This window comes from Pseudophryne corroboree, chromosome 6 (assembly GCF_028390025.1).
Source record: "Pseudophryne corroboree isolate aPseCor3 chromosome 6, aPseCor3.hap2, whole genome shotgun sequence".
NCBI classification, from domain to species: Eukaryota; Metazoa; Chordata; class Amphibia; order Anura; family Myobatrachidae; genus Pseudophryne; species Pseudophryne corroboree.
Genome location: NC_086449.1, coordinates 41875525 through 41892446, shown reverse-complemented (window position 1 = coordinate 41892446; position 16922 = coordinate 41875525). Strand labels below are relative to the sequence as shown.

Sequence of the window (16922 nt, the reverse complement as noted above, 5' to 3'; positions counted from 1 at the left end):
TTCAATAAAGTTGACTGTGTAAGATGATATAGATCAACAAAAAAATATATGAATAACCGGCTCCGTTTAGGCAAAATATGTATTCACATATGTGTCTCTCTGGTATTGAAGGTGCTGTGGTTCTGAAGTTGGTACAATAATTCTTTGATAAAATTTCAAAACGAGTTGTGAGTGTAATCGTGTAGGATCACTCACTTGGGGTACTAGAACGGAGAGATAATTCTCAGTATAGTGCCGCTGGGCTCACCATGATCGTTTGAGTGAAATTTCAGTTTTGCTGGGTTATGGTTAGTATTGACTGGTGCTTGGTCTCCAGGTCTACTTGCTTGTGGCAGGATAAAAATACCTGCAGTGCCAGGTATTCTCTGGTGGTCTCCCAACCAAGTACTGACCTGGCCCACAGTGCTTGGCTTCCAAGATCAGACGAGGTTGGGCATACTCAGTGTGGTATGACCGCAGGTGATTTATCCTGCTTTATATTGCCCAAAACAAGGTACGGTGTATGGTCTATTTATCAGGAACTCTTATAGTCCGGATATCATGGACTCCAGAAATTGGGAGTACAAAAAAGTGGGTAAATGGTGTGGGGGAGGACTATTTAGATTAGTCCTAAACCACAGTTCAGTTTGATGCTGTCCCAAAAGTTTTTTATTGCACTGAATTGTTTAGGTTCCTAATCAGTACCTTGTTTTGGGCAATATAAAGCAGGATAAATCACCTGCGGTCATACCACACTGAGTATGCCCAACCTCGTCTGATCTTGGAAGCCAAGCACTGTGGGCCAGGTCAGTACTTGGTTGGGAGACCACCAGAGAATACCTGGCACTGCAGGTATTTTTATCCTGCCACAAGCAAGTAGACCTGGAGACCAAGCACCAGTCAATACTAACCATAACCCAGCAAAACTGAAATTTCACTCAAACGATCATGGTGAGCCCAGCGGCACTATACTGAGAATTATCTCTCCGTTCTAGTACCCCAAGTGAGTGATCCTACACGATTACACTCACAACTCGTTTTGAAATTTTATCAAAGAATTATTGTACCAACTTCAGAACCACAGCACCTTCAATACCAGAGAGACACATATGTGAATACATATTTTGCCTAAACGGAGCCGGTTATTCATATATTTTTTTGTTGATCTATATCATCTTACACAGTCAACTTTATTGAAATTGAATGGATTATCCTTTAATCAATAGATAGCAACTCCATTTTTGTTCTACTTACTTATATATATTTGTTTGCCTCATAGCTCTACATTTTAAGAGGAATATTAATAAAAGTTATTTTTTAATATCATAATATCACACAAATTAATATAGAAGAGTGCCCCAGAAAAGACGTGTAGTCTTTCTTTTTCCCTTTGGCTCCTGCACTATACAGGAACCATACAATTTCTTTGTATCAGTTTACTGAACTACCTCTGGGAGCACCACCAACCTAGTGCCGGCTATGAATTACTCAAACATACGGCCATATGTTGGTTAAACAAAATTATTCATAGGGTTACCCTATGCCAAATTAACTAGCAAGTTTTCATATTGAGAGATCCTGTGCAGACTCCACCACTCCCCGTTTCCCTTTTATAGCAACCTGCTCACTGAGTCCAGCTCAGCTTTCTAGAGTCTAGCACGGATCCATCAGGATCAAAAATCCAATTCCTCCTTTCCATACTCTCAAGTCATATCCTGTTACTCTTACAAGTAATATGACCAGCTTTAACCTTAAAAATGAACTCAGTACAAGACGCAGAACAGAGGATTTAGAGAACATTTTCCCGACAGATATTAATACTGAAACTGTGGAACATAATTGGGAAGAAGACTGCCAAAAACTGAAATACCTATTGCAACGCCGAACTCGAGTCAATTGGGACTTAACAAGCCTAGAAAACTACCATAAACAGAGAATAGTACCGAGAGGACTAAGACCCAAACTCTTCCCCTCCTACGAGTTGTTCACTGAGAACTTAAAACAGGACTGGGAAGCAACTCTACTTAAATGCTCACAGGACCTAATTTGTATTCTCATCAAACATAATAATTTTGTCCTTGACGACTGCTCAAAAGAAATCGAACAACTTGGCAAAAACTTGGAACAATGGGAACAAAATGCCAAGTTCCAAAGTAAATTTGAGAACATAAAGAAGGATCTACAGATTTATGAACAGACCATTATAGATCGCAAAAAGAGCAAATTTTCAAGAGACAAAAGAGATTTTGTTAACAACAAGGTCTTTGTTTGGACTAGACCCATAAGGAAAGGGCGCACCACGGGACGCCCTCAAACTCCCTCATCCTCGGAAACGGAACTTTCCAGTACAGAAGAATACGAGTATCAGTCACGTGATCCAAGAAACACGGCCACCTCCAGACGAGAGACCAATTTGGTATCCGTTTTTTTAGAACAAACTCGAGGTGCACGGGAACTCAACGCCAGAGGAAAAGAGCATAAAGAAAAACAAGGAGGGGCAAGAAGAAGAGGCCGGGAAAAATGGGGATCTCCATCCCCAAACAGATACCCCAACCGCAGGAATCCAAAATAAACCAAGACCTCAACCAACTACAGATCATAAACCTTTCAGAACATGTCCTTACCGAAGATCAGAAAAGGGTTTTAAGAATGGGCCTAAGTTTTTCACCAACAGCAAAATTCAATCGCTTCCAATGGCAAGTGAACTTACAACTCTTTTGCCGTAAATTATTACTTGCTAAGTATTTCTCCAGGCAATCATTACCAGCAAACCCCGCTCTGGATCTGCCATCCTCAACTAACCTGTCAGTTTTGGAAGAAGAAGCACTAGAGGCCCTGGAAGAACTGATGGACACCACTGTACCCACTCAATCCAAAAGAACAATTCTCAAGAAAAAATCAACCTTTTTCCCAAATGACAACACCTGTCCGGAAGTCAAGGTTTTTACTAATTTGGTTTCCAGGGATCTGGATAAGTTATACCAAAAAAAAAAGTTCTCTAAACCAGTATGTAACCTGTCCAAGGATGAACAGAAAGCCATCAAAGAAATCCAATCCTGGACCGACATCCTGATCAAACCCTCAGATAAAGGGGGGAATGTGGTAATATGGCCAGTGGAAATGTATCTGAACGAAGCCAATAAACAACTAAATGATCAATCCTGCTATAAAAAAAGCATTTTCGATCCCACATCCAATTATACGCAACTGTACATGAGGATAATAGATCAAGCATTTAACTCTGGCAGCATAACCAAGGGTGAACATGAATATTTATCAGTTACCAACTCCAGAACTCCGACATTTTATCTACTACCAAAGGTTCATAAGAATCTCAACAACCCTCCAGGTCGACCAATTGTATCAGGTAATGGAGGCTTACTTGAGAAAGCCTGTATCTTTATTGATACACACCTGAGAGATCATGTGTTGAGCCTTCCGTCATACACCAGAGACACCACTGATGTCCTTCGGAAAATCAATACCATCGAACTTGATGAGACACATCTATTGGTGAGCCTGGATGTGGAGGCCCTATACACCTGTATCAGACATGATCTTGGAATACGAGCTGTGGAGTACTTTCTAAAAATGGAAGAAATGACGGAATTCCACCATTTCTTACTCCGACTCTTGCACTTTGTACTACACCAGAATTACTTTACATTCAACAACCTCTTCTACACCCAGGTGAGGGGTACAGCAATGGGGGCGGCTTGCGCCCCCACTTATGCGAACCTCTTCCTGGGTTGGTGGGAGAGGGAGTATGTATTCACAGACAACATGGACGAACATATCCAACATGTCGCCTTATGGACTCGTTACATAGACGACATTTTCTTGATCTGGAGTGGAACATCAGAGGAACTTCATAATTTCATAGACCATCTGAACAACAACAATTTAAACCTTAGGTTCACCTTTGAGTGCAACCCAGACAGCATTTCCTTTTTGGATCTTAGAATTTACAGAGATGATCGCAACCTCCTCTCTACTGAAATTTACCGCAAACAAACATCCACAAATACGTTATTACATCAAACTAGCTCCCACTTCCCCCCCACGATTACCAACATTCCCAAAGGGGAATTCCTACGGCTATGAAGAAATTGCTCAAGTGACCAAGTATTTGCCACTCGAAGTAAAGAATTGGCAATGAGACTGAAAGAACGCGGTTACAGCACCAGGTCTATCAAAAAAGCCAAAAAAATCGGGTTTCACACACCAAGGGAGACTTTAATCTTCCAGGACTCTAAATCCATCAATGAAAATACGACCATCCGATTTGTAGGTGATTTCTGCAACGAATGGAAAGAAATCAAATCTATCTTGCAAAGACATTGGTCCATCCTACTATCCGACAATGATCTATCAGAGAAACTTAAAAACAGGATAGATCTTAGTTGGAGACGTTCCCCGAATTTGCGAGATCATCTGGTCAAAAGCCACTTTATATCAAGACCAGCACGAGATCCAATAGTAAGTGGAAGCTACCCCTGTGGAAACTGCAAAATCTGTGAGCATATAGTTAATTTGCAAACAATACTTGACAGATATGGGGACACCATCAAGATCAAGAACTACTTTAACTGCAAAAGCACAAACGTAATCTACTGCTTATCATGTCCGTGCAATTTAAAGTATGTAGGAATTACCACACGGATGCTCAAGCAGAGAGCCCTTGAACACATGAGCAACATTAGAAACTCAAACAGAGACCAACAAAGGATGAAACAATTAACTTCAGTCTCCAGACATTTTCTACAACAACATGCATGCTCCCCGCAGGATCTAAAAATATGTGGCCTTGAACAAGTAAAAATGGGAATCAGAGGAGGAGACATCATGACCACTCTTCTGAAAAAAGAAAGTGAATGGACTTTTCGTTTGAATACTGTAGCTCCCAATGGACTCAACGAGTATATCAATTACAATGTCTTCTTGTGAATTCATTACTTACTCCAGGTCACTATCCTTTTTCATCATAGTAGTTTGATCATCATCCTACATTACCTTATTCAATCAACAACCTCTTCAATAACTTCTTCATTAACTTCTTCTTTTTAACCAATAACCTCTTCAATAACCTCTTCGAACCCACATCAATGTAGCACCCAATCATAGCCAGCATCCCATTCCTTACAACTTAGACCACACCACCCCATCTTTCTCACTTACAATCCCCACACAATATTTCACAGCCAGCCTTTCACATCCCCACATACATCCACTCCACCACCCCTTTCACAGCTCCGCCCCACCAAATAACCCCCCCCCCATTCTCCATCCTCTTGCACACCCACCCCCTTTTACTAGTTCTTCATATTCCACCCCCCCCCTATTATCCACACATGTCCCCTACACCCATACACAGAAGTCTAGCTTCCCAGCCCGTTTGTTTTCTCGTCAGCTCTTACCTCACCACACCCTAGCAGCAACAATCTCACACTTCCCAGATCCTCCATTTTCATAGCACCCACATCCCCACCTTTCCTCCCCCACAAAACCCCCCAAAACCCCCCCCCCCACAATCTCACACTTCCCAGATCCTCCATTTTCATAGCACCCACATCCCCACCTTTCCTCCCCCACACAACCCCCCCTTCAAAGTGTATTTAGACCTTTGATCGCATTTTGCCAATTGACATTATAATCCAGCGTCTTCTGAGTATTTTATTAAACATTATTGCAATCATCTTATCAATGATTAGGACCCACTAGGTCCTTATAAGCCAGTAACGGAGGACCAGAGAGCAGGCAATCCGTGAACAAGCTCCAAGAGCGAAACGTACGTCGCGTCACTTCCGTTTCCGGTTTCCGAACTTCCGGTCGACGGACCGCGGACACCGGCGCGTGTGTGTCTCTCCACTGGACTCATCACTCACCCTGGATCCAGAGTGACTGCTCCCGTCTACAACTACAACAAGGGGGGTATCTTGACCCCTCCACCTAACAGTAGGAATATACCACACTTTTTGAAGCCTCAACTTATTATTTTATCACTAATACTATTTCAGTAACCGCAAATATCTCTTGCTAAAAAAATATTTTTATTTTTTTCAAAAAACAAATACAATTCCGTTCGCTGTATCATTTTTTTCAGACATTACTGTGGATCCCTACGATTTCACAGAAGCTATTACATATACTATTTGTCTGTGACTATTCCCTAAAAAACTTTTATACGAAGAAAAGGTGATACATTTTTCATTATTGCACCTGGTTTTCCATATTTCTAAGGGATCACTGTACAAACACAAGTCTACATCAATTATCATCAATTTATGACTGATTAGGAACCTAAACAATTCAGTGCAATAAAAAACTTTTGGGACAGCATCAAACTGAACTGTGGTTTAGGACTAATCTAAATAGTCCTCCCCCACACCATTTACCCACTTTTTTGTACTCCCAATTTCTGGAGTCCATGATATCCGGACTATAAGAGTTCCTGATAAATAGACCATACACCGTACCTTGTTTTGGGCAATATAAAGCAGGATAAATCACCTGCGGTCATACCACACTGAGTATGCCCAACCTCGTCTGATCTTGGAAGCCAAGCACTGTGGGCCAGGTCAGTACTTGGTTGGGAGACCACCAGAGAATACCTGGCACTGCAGGTATTTTTATCCTGCCACAAGCAAGTAGACCTGGAGACCAAGCACCAGTCAATACTAACCATAACCCAGCAAAACTGAAATTTCACTCAAACGATCATGGTGAGCCCAGCGGCACTATACTGAGAATTATCTCTCCGTTCTAGTACCCCAAGTGAGTGATCCTACACGATTACACTCACAACTCGTTTTGAAATTTTATCAAAGAATTATTGTACCAACTTCAGAACCACAGCACCTTCAATACCAGAGAGACACATATGTGAATACATATTTTGCCTAAACGGAGCCGGTTATTCATATATTTTTTTGTTGATCTATATCATCTTACACAGTCAACTTTATTGAAATTGAATGGATTATCCTTTAATCAATAGATAGCAACTCCATTTTTGTTCTACTTACTTATATATATTTGTTTGCCTCATAGCTCTACATTTTAAGAGGAATATTAATAAAAGTTATTTTTTAATATCATAATATCACACAAATTAATATAGAAGAGTGCCCCAGAAAAGACGTGTAGTCTTTCTTTTTCCCTTTGGCTCCTGCACTATACAGGAACCATACAATTTCTTTGTATCAGTTTACTGAACTACCTCTGGGAGCACCACCAACCTAGTGCCGGCTATGAATTACTCAAACATACGGCCATATGTTGGTTAAACAAAATTATTCATAGGGTTACCCTATGCCAAATTAACTAGCAAGTTTTCATATTGAGAGATCCTGTGCAGACTCCACCACTCCCCGTTTCCATTTGAGATAAACCTGGAGATTGGGATTCTGAGGGTGGTGGTAAAATCATTTCCTTATCAGCATATAGTTTTGTTAATAACAACTTCCTACCAAATAACTTAAGATCTTTTTCCCACTTAAATCTGTCAAAATGTTCTGTAGGCGAGAAGGTCAATCCTTTATTAAGTATGGATTCTTGAGCTTGTGTGAGTTCATGATCTGAGAGGTTAATATTTTTTGTTTGGAGTCGTCATCACGAGTCTGAGTTACCACCGGTGCTGTTGATGTTGTCTTCTGTATGTATTGCGGGTTGTTGGGGGTGAGGAATCCCATAGTCGCGGTCCTCTTCTTTTTGCGCCCTCGCCTCGTCTTCCCTCTCTTTGTCTGCCTCTTCCTATTTGGGAATCCCCTAAAAAAGAGGCTGAGTTCTGAGGGTTATTGGGTATGTCACTTCTGGAGTTGGGATATCCCTCTGTGGTATATTCAGGGGTATCTTCTGTTCCAGACGTTTCAGCCTCAGATGACGAGTATTGGCCTGTGTGTTTAGGAGGATCTTTCCTCCAGGATGGTTTTTGCCATTTGAAGATTTTCCCGGACGCAAAATCTCTTTTGTCTCTCGCGTATTTGGTCTTCTTTCTGTCTATGATGGTCTGTTCATAAGCTTGGAGTTCCAGTTTTTTTTTCTCAAAACAGCGTTGGAATTGAGGGTCCTTCTCCCAGCTTTCCAATTTCTTACCCAGTTCCTCTAGGTTTCGTTCACACTCCTCCAAAATAAGATTATTGTGTTTAATTAGAACATTCATAAGGTCATTGGAACATTTCAAAAGGATATGTTCCCATTCTTTTGTCAGATTCTCACTAGCCAAATCAAATGTCGGGAAAACTCTTGGGCAGAGGCCACGTGGGGATATTTTGTTCTTAATATAATTTTCTAAAGTTGTAAGGTCCCAATTGGTCCTGATTTGTTTCCTTAATGCCAGGTTCAATTTTTGAAAATGCTCTTCCCAACTAATGTGGGGTTCGGTGTCCACCAGATCGCTTGGAAAGATGTCATCCAAGTTATCCTTGTTTTTACGTCTTGAGCTAAGCTCTTGTCTTAAACTGAAGCTCATAGTATAATATATTGGTCAACTCCTGAAATGAAATTATGTGCACGGGACAGGGTATCCTAAGAGAAGAAAACACAAATCCCTTAATGGTATGACCGTGCAGGTATCCCCGGAAAGCTGAGTTATCAGCCAATAGACAGTTTGGGAAATGGGGTTTGGGAGGGAACCGCACCAGTCCAGAAAAATCAAACAATTAATAGCCTCTGAAAAACTGAATTTAAATATAATTCCTTCAATATATGGCAACCGTGGGTATTATAATAATCTATCCTAATATCACAATATGTTGCTTTCAGTGGTGCTCCCTAGAGTCAAAAAGTATCAAGTACAAGGGACCAAGAAGAGAGATATTGGAAAAAAGACTCTTTTGTGGGAGCACTCTAGTTCAGAGGTAACAGTATAATTTGTATAATACTGATAGGAACAATTTAATTGGTAAAAATTGGATTCTATGAGTGACCATATGTGAACAAAATAGCTTAGCGAAAATATGGATGAATTATGTTATTCGTGATCTGAAATATCACAGTCTGCAAATTGCCGGAAGTAGAAATCTGTGGTGCTTTTGTCACCATGCTCTTGCATAGTATCTCTTATGTAATGTATGACCATCATTCATTCTGCTAATATCCATTACAGATCATTATAGGCGCAGATAATTTAAATCATTGGTCACGTGAATCCAAGTGTCGGATAGCATAAAGTTGAGTGCCACTGTGTCCAATAGCCAATTTATTGCAGTACCAGGGTGTTCAAAGGAGGTCTCCCGTCCTTGTACTAACCCGGCCTTTCACTGCTTAGCTTCCAAGTTCAGAAGAGATTGGGCATCTCCAGTGAAGTATGACCGCAATTATTAGGCTTCTCTCTTTGGTCACTCCAAATATATGCCGTGTGGCTACTATATGTTGGGGATAAAGAGCATATGTAACGTAAATGTTACAAACAAAAGAGATTACATGCAGTCATCTGGCTACTCAAACTGTGACTCGGCGGCCACAAAACAAAGATATATGAGTATATGTCAGAAAAAACGCAGGCGTGCCCAGGTGTTTTTGGGGAGGGTCTCTGACGTCAGCACAGCCCACTTCCAGGCCGTCTCAGTTGCAGATTAGTGGCAGCCTCAGACCTACTCACATTTGCTCAAACGCAGAGGCGGATTTAGACCTCACGGGGCCCTAAGCAACACAAAGATTTGGAGCCCTACTTTCTCAAATAATCTTCAATGTGTGCCCCTGTACAGTCAGTGTCTTCCCCGATTGTAGCAGGTGGATGGCAGTGGTACTAATGTACTTAAAATCACACTACAGACGCTGGGCACAGGCAGGCACAGTCAGGGATCTATTCATGAAGCAATGAAAAGTGTGGAGAAGTGAGCCAGTGGAGAAGATGCCCATGGCAACCAATCAGTGTTGAGATAACATTTCTAATATGCATTCTATAAAGTTATTCGTAGCTGCTGATTGGTTGATGGGGCAGCTTCTCCACCGGCTCACTTCTCCGCTCTTATCACTGCTTAGTAAATGTCCCCTACTTAGTGTTCCTTATAATATAACCAGATGGTACATCAGTAGGTGAAAGCTGGCTCCAATAAGGACAGAAGAGTAATTGAAATAAATATTAAAAATCCCTCTGAGGCATTTCTTCTGTACTGTGGATTTTATCAAAGGAAGTATATGACAGTATTTTTAGTTATATTTTTTGCAGTTAATGCTATGTCTATATCACTGACCACCACGGATTATCCACCTGTGAAATCTTTTTCGAATCAATTTTGTTTTTTCTTTATGTCTAACCCCACCCCCCCTTCCCCGTAACTCAGCCTTGGTCCCATAGCACTGCTTCTCTTCTCCAGGGACTGGGGCGCCAGCTAGCCGCAGCCCTTTCCCTTCAGGCCCCCTTGGAACCACTGCTCAGTGTCCCCTTTTGTACTGCAGTTTATGTAGCCTCTACTCGCTGACTGCTCACTGACAGTTCTCCTGGTGACCGCTGACTTTCTTTCATGGGTTCGCGGCTTTTCTTACATGGATTTGCGGCTCGCGGTAATATTAGGAAGAGTATACCTCCCAACATGACCCTCTCCAGGAGGGACACAATGCTCCGCTTCTGGACTTTTCTCTTAATGTATGATTGCCATCACCTGTGTTGAACAGGTCAATGGATTACAAAGGTGTTTCAGCACAGGTGAGGGCAATCATACATTAAGAGGGAAGTCCGTGAGCAGAGCATTGTGTCCCTCCTGGAGAGGGTCATGTTGGGAGGTATGGGAAGAGTGTCCGGGCTTGTAAGCTGGACCAGGCTTGTGAGCCTCTCACAGCCCGGCGGAGGACACCTCAACCGGCTACAGCACCAGGGCGTCACATATGTAAGGGTCCTACAGTATGTGTGTGTATGTGTTCTATGTGTGTGTGTTTCTATGTGTTCCATGTGTGCATGTTTTTCTGTATGTGTGTTTGTACATGTTCTAGGTGTGTGTATATATATGTAGGTGTATATGGGCTCTATGTGTTTGTTTGTATGTGTGTATGTGTTTTGTGTGTGTGTGTGTGTATATATATATATATATATATATATATATACTGTATGTATATATATATGTGTGTGTGTGTGTGTGTCTTTGTGTCAGTACATGTATGTGTTCTATTTAAGTGTGTGGAACTCACCCTCCACCGCTTCTGCGACGAAACCTGCATTTGCCCAACAAACATGCATGGAAGACCGCCCCCCCCCCCCCTCCCTCCCCTCCCCGGAAATCTTCCATTTGCACCGGCTTTATATGAATTTCAATAAAATCCAGATACTTAAATACTGTAGTAACACATTATATAAATATATATAGATTTTTTTTTTATATGACTATGTATAAAATATGACAATTTAAGAATTCAGTGACAGAATACTATGGGAGGTATGTAATGGCATCCAAGATCACCGGAGGTATGTTATGCCAGACAATCTTGGATGTTTTTTTAAAGGGACATTCACTTATAATGCAAAATCATTCCAGTTTAAAAAAAAACATTCAAGATCAGTTGGCATCCTGCACCTCCAGTGATCTCAGATGCCATTACATCCTGTCCTACAGTATATATTAAAACATAAGCAATTTATTTTATACACTGGTGGGAAAGTACAAATGGGGGGAGCAGTAGGCTGGAGAAGGGAGGACATTGGGATGACTGAGGGGATGACACTGTGACTGGACTGGCTGGAGGGTACTTGGTGGAAGTGAGATGTGGTAGTGGGCTGGATATTGAGGAGTTGAGGGGAGTAGGATGATCCAGAGCTGGCAGGGTGGGAGACACTGGGATGTGTGGGGGGGGTAAATGGTGGGAGACACTGGAATGTCGGGGGGGGGGGTGAGATGGTGGGAGACACTGGGATGTTTGGGGCGTGAGATAGTGGGAGACACTGGGCTGGAGAGGGAGACACTGGGATGTGGGGGGTGGTGAGATGGTGTGGGATACTGGGATGTGGTGGGGTGAGATGGAGAGAGACACTGGGCTTGAGGGGGGCGTGAAATGGAGGGAGACACTGGGATGTGGGGGAGTGAGATGGTGGTAGACACTGAGATGTGGGGGAGGGGTGAGATGGTGGGAGACACTGGGATGTGGGGGGGAGAGATGTGAGAGACACTGGGCTGGAGAGTGAGACACTGGGATGTGGTGGGGTGAGATGGTGGGAGACACTGGAATGTGGGGGAGGGGTGAGATGGTGGTAGACACTGGGATGTGGGGGGTGAGATGGTGGGAGACACTGGAATGTGGGGGAGGGGTGAGATGGTGGTAGACACTGGGATGTGGGGGGTGAGATGGTGGGAGACACTGGGCTGGAGAGGGAGACACTGGGATGTGGGGGGTTAGATGGTGGGAGACAATGGAATGCGGGGAGGGGTGAGATGGTGGGAGACACTGGGATGTGGGGGGTGAGATGGTGGTAGACACTGGGCTGGAGAGGGATACACTAGGATGTGGTGGGGGGTGAGATGAAGGGAGACACTGGGCTGGAGAGAAAGACAGTGGGATGTGGGGGAAGGGTGAGATGGTGGAAGACACTGGGCTGGAGAGGGAGACACCTGGATGTGGGGGGGTGAGATGGTGGGAGACACTGGGATGTGGGGGAGGGGTGAGATGGGAGAGGGAGACACTTGGATGTGAGGGGTGAGATGGTGGGAGACACTGGGATGTGGGGGAGGGTTGAGATGGTGGGAGACACTGGGATGTGGGGGGAGAGATGGTGGGAGAAACTGTGATGTGGGGGGGTGAGATGGTGAAAGACACAGGGCTGGAGAGGGAGACACTTGGTAGTGGGGGGGGATTTGGAGGGAGACACTGGGCTGGAGAAGGAGACACTGGAATGTGGAGGGGTGAGATGGTGGGAGACACTGGGATGTTGGGGGGAGATGGTGGGAGACACTGGGCTGGAGAGAGAGACACTGGCATGTAGGGAGGGGGTGAGATGGAGGAAGAAACTGGAATGAGGGGAAGGGTTGAGATGGTGGGAGACACTAGGCTGTAGAGGGAGACACTGGGATGTGGTGGTGGGGGAGTGAGATGGAGGGAGACACTGGGCTGGAGAGGGAGACAATGGGATACGGGGGGGGATGGTGGGAGAAACTTGATGTGGGGGTTGAGATGGTGGGAGACACTGGGCTGGAGAAGGAGACACTGGAATGTGGGGGGTGAGATGGTGGGAGACGCTGGGATGTTGGGGGGGAAAGATGGTGGGAGACACTGGCTAGAGAGAGAGACAATGGCATGTTGGGGGTGAGATGGTGGGAGACACTGGAATGTGGGGGGTGAGATGGTGGGAGACACTAGCTGTAGAAGGAGACACTGGAATGTGGGGGGTGAGATGGCGGGAGATGCTGGGATGTTGGGGGGAGAGATGGTGGGAGACACTGGGCTGGCGAGAGAGACACTGGCATGTTGGGGGATGAGATGGTGGGAGAAACTGGAATGTGGGGGAGGGCTGAGATGGTGGGAGACACTGGGCTGTAGAGGGAGACACTGGGATGTGGTGGTGGGGGGGGGGGGGGTAGATGGAGGGAGACACCAGGCTGGAGAGGGAGACAATGGGATGTGTTGGGGTGAAATGTTGAGAAACACTGGGCTGGAGAGGGATACACTGGGATGTGGTGGGGGGCGTGAGATGGAGGGAGACACTGGGATGGAGAGAGAGACACTGGGATGTGGGAGAGGGGTGAGATGGTGGGAGACACTGGGATGTGGTGGGGGTGAGATGTGAGAGACAATGGGCTGGAGAGTGAGACACTGGATGTGGTGGGGTGAGATGGTGGGAGACACTGGAATGTGGGGGAGAGGTGAGATGGTGGGAGACACTGGGATGTGGGGGGGTAAGATGGTGGGAGACACTGGGCTGGAGAGGGAGACACTGGGATGTGGGGGGTGAGATGGTGGGAGACATTGGAATGCGGGGGAGGGGTGAGATGATAGGAGACATTGGGATGTGGGGAGATGAGATGGTGGGAGACACTGGGCTGGAGAGGGAGACACTGGGATGTGGGGGGTTAGATGGTGGGAGACATTGGAATGCGGGGGAGGGGTGAGATGGTGGGAGACATTGGGATATAGTGGAGGTGAGATGGTGGTAGACACTGGGCTGGAGAGGGATACACTGGGATGTGGTGGGGGGTGAGATGAAGGGAGACACTGGGCTGGAGAGAGAGACACTGGGATGTGGAGGTAGGGTGAGATGGTGAAAGACACTGGGCTGGAGAGGGAGACACCTGGATGTAGGGGGTGAGATGGTGGGAGACACTGGGATGTGGGGGAGGGTTAAGATGGGAGAGGGAGACACTTGGATGTGGGGGGTGAGATGGTGGGAGACACTGGGATGTGGGGGAGGGTTGAGATGGTGTGACACTGTGATGTTGGGGGGGTGAGATGGTGGGAGACACTGGAATGTGGGGGGGGGGGTGAGATGGTGGGAGAAACTGGGATGTGGGGGGCTGAGATGGTGGGAGACACTGGGCTGGAGAGGGAGACACTTGGATGTGGGGAGGGGGAGAGTTGGTGGGAGACACCGGGCTGGAGAAGCAGACACTGGAATGTGGGGGGATGAGATGGTGGGAGACGCTGGGATGTTGGGGGGAGAGATGGTGGGAGACACTGGGCTGGATAGAGAGACACTGGCATGTGGGGGGGGGGGGTGAGATGGTGGGAGACACTGGAATGTGGGGGAGGGTTGAGATGGTTGGAGACACTGGGCTGTAGAGTGAGACACTGGAATGTTGTGGGGGGGTGAGATGGAGGGAGACACAGGGCTGGAGAGGAAGACAATGGGATGTGTTGGGGTGAGATGTTGGGAAACACTGGGCTGTAGAGGGATACACTGGAATGTGGTGGGGGGGGTGAGATGGAGGGAGACACTGGGCTGGAGAGGGAGACACTGGTATGTGGGGGAAGGGTGAGATGGTGGGAGACACTGGGCTGGAGAAGGAAACACTTGGATGTGGGGGGTGAGATGATGGGAGACACTGGGATGTGGGGGAGGGGTGATATGGTGGGAGACACTGGGATATGGGGGTGAGATGGTGGGAGACACTGGGCTGGAGAGGGAGACACTGGAATGTGGGGGGGTGAGATGGTGGGAGAAACTGGGATGTGGGGGGCGAGATGGTGGGAGACACTGGGCTGGAGAGAGAGACACTGGCATGTGGGGGGGGTGAGATGGTGGAAGACACTGGAATGTGGGGGAGGGTTGAGATGGTGGGAAACACTGGGCTGTAGAGGGAGACACTGGGATGCGGTGGGGGGGGTGAGATGGAAGGAGACACTGGGCTGGAGAGGGAGACAATGGGATGTGTTGGGGTGAGATGTTGGGAAACACTGGGCTGTAGAGGGATACACTGTAATGTGGTGGGGGGTTGAGATGGAGGGAGACACTGGGCTGGAGAGAGAGACACTGGGATGTGGGGGAGGGGTGAGATGGTGCGAGACACTGGGATGTGGGGGAGGGGTGAGATGTGGGAGACACTGGGCTGGAGAGGGAGACACTGGGATGTGGAGGGTGAGATGTGGGAGACACTGGAATGTGGGGGAGGGGTGAGATGGTGGGAGACACTGGGAAGTGGGGGGGAGTGAGATGGTGGGAGACACTGGGCTGGAGAGGGAGACACTGGGATGTGGGGGGGTTAGATGGTGGGAGACTCTGGAATGTGGGGGAGAAGTGAGATGGTGGGAGACACTGGGATGCGGGGGGTGAGATGGTGGGAGACACTGGGCTGGAGAGGGAGACACTGGGATGTGGTGGAGGTGAGATGGTGGGAGAAACTGGGATGTGGGGGGTGAGATGGTGGTAGACACTTGTATGTGTGGAGGAGGAGAGTTGGAGGGAGACACTGTGCTGGAGAAGGAGAATCTGGGATGTGGGGGGGGGGTGAGATGGTGGGAGAAATTGGGATGTGGGGAGGAGAGTTGGAGGGAGACACTGGGCTGGAGAAGGAGACACTGGGATGTTGGGGGGAGAGATTATGGGAGACACTGGGCTGCAGAGAGAGACACTAGCATGTGGGGGGTGAGATGGTGGGAGACACTGGAATGTGGGTGGGAGACACTGGGCTGGAGAGGGAGACACTGGGATGTGGGGGGGGAGGGGTGAGATGGTGGGAGAAATTGGGATGTGGGGGGTGAGATGGTGGGAGACACTGGGCTGGAGAGGGAGACACTTGGATGTGGGGGGGGAGGAGAGTTGGAGGGAGACACTGGGCTGGAGAAGGAGACACTTGGATGTTGGGGGGGAGAGATTGTGGGAGACACTGGGCTGGAGAGAGAGACACTGATATATGTGGGAGTGAGATGGTGGGAGACACTGGAATGTGGGGGAGGGTTAAGATGGTGGGAGAAACTGGGATGTGTTGCGGTGAGATGGTGGGAGACACTGGGCTGTAGAGGGAGACACTGGGATGTGGTGGGGGGATGAGATGGAGGGAGACACAGGGCTAGAGAGGGAGACAATGGGATGTGTTTGGGTGAGATGTTGGGAAACATTGGGCTGGATAGAGATACACTGGGATGTGGTGGTGGGGGGGGTGAGATGAGGGAGACACTGGGCTGGAGAGAGAGACACTGGGATTTGGGGGTGGTGAGATGGTGGAAGACACTGGAATGTGGGGGAGGGGTGAGGTGGTGGGAGACATTGGGATGTAGGGGGGTGAGATGCTGGGAGACACTAGGATGGGGGGGGGGAGATGGTGGGAGACACTGGGCTGGAGGGAGAGACACTGGGATTTGGGGGTGGTGAGATGGTGGGAGACACTGGGATGTGGCAGGGTGAGATGGAGGGAGACACTGGGCTTGAGAGGGAGACACTGGGATGTGGCGGGGTGAGATGGAGGGAGACACTGGGCTGGAGAGGGAGACACTGGGATGTGGGGGGAATGAGATGGTGGCAAACACTGGGTTGTGGGGGGTGAGATGGTGGGAGACCCTGGGCTGGTAAGGGAGACACTGGAATG

General features: G+C 47.0%; 4 pseudogenes; 2 read left to right on the top strand and 2 right to left on the bottom strand.

The window, feature by feature from the left end:
- Window positions 1-343: 343 nt before the first annotated feature.
- Window positions 344-461, bottom strand: LOC134939155 (5S ribosomal RNA; annotated as a pseudogene).
- Window positions 462-716: 255 nt separating this feature from the next.
- Window positions 717-834, top strand: LOC134939154 (5S ribosomal RNA; annotated as a pseudogene).
- A 5653-nt stretch (window positions 835-6487) lies between these two features.
- Window positions 6488-6605, top strand: LOC134939152 (5S ribosomal RNA; annotated as a pseudogene).
- Window positions 6606-9178: 2573 nt separating this feature from the next.
- On the bottom strand, window positions 9179-9298 carry LOC134937820 (5S ribosomal RNA; annotated as a pseudogene).
- Window positions 9299-16922: the final 7624 nt, after the last annotated feature.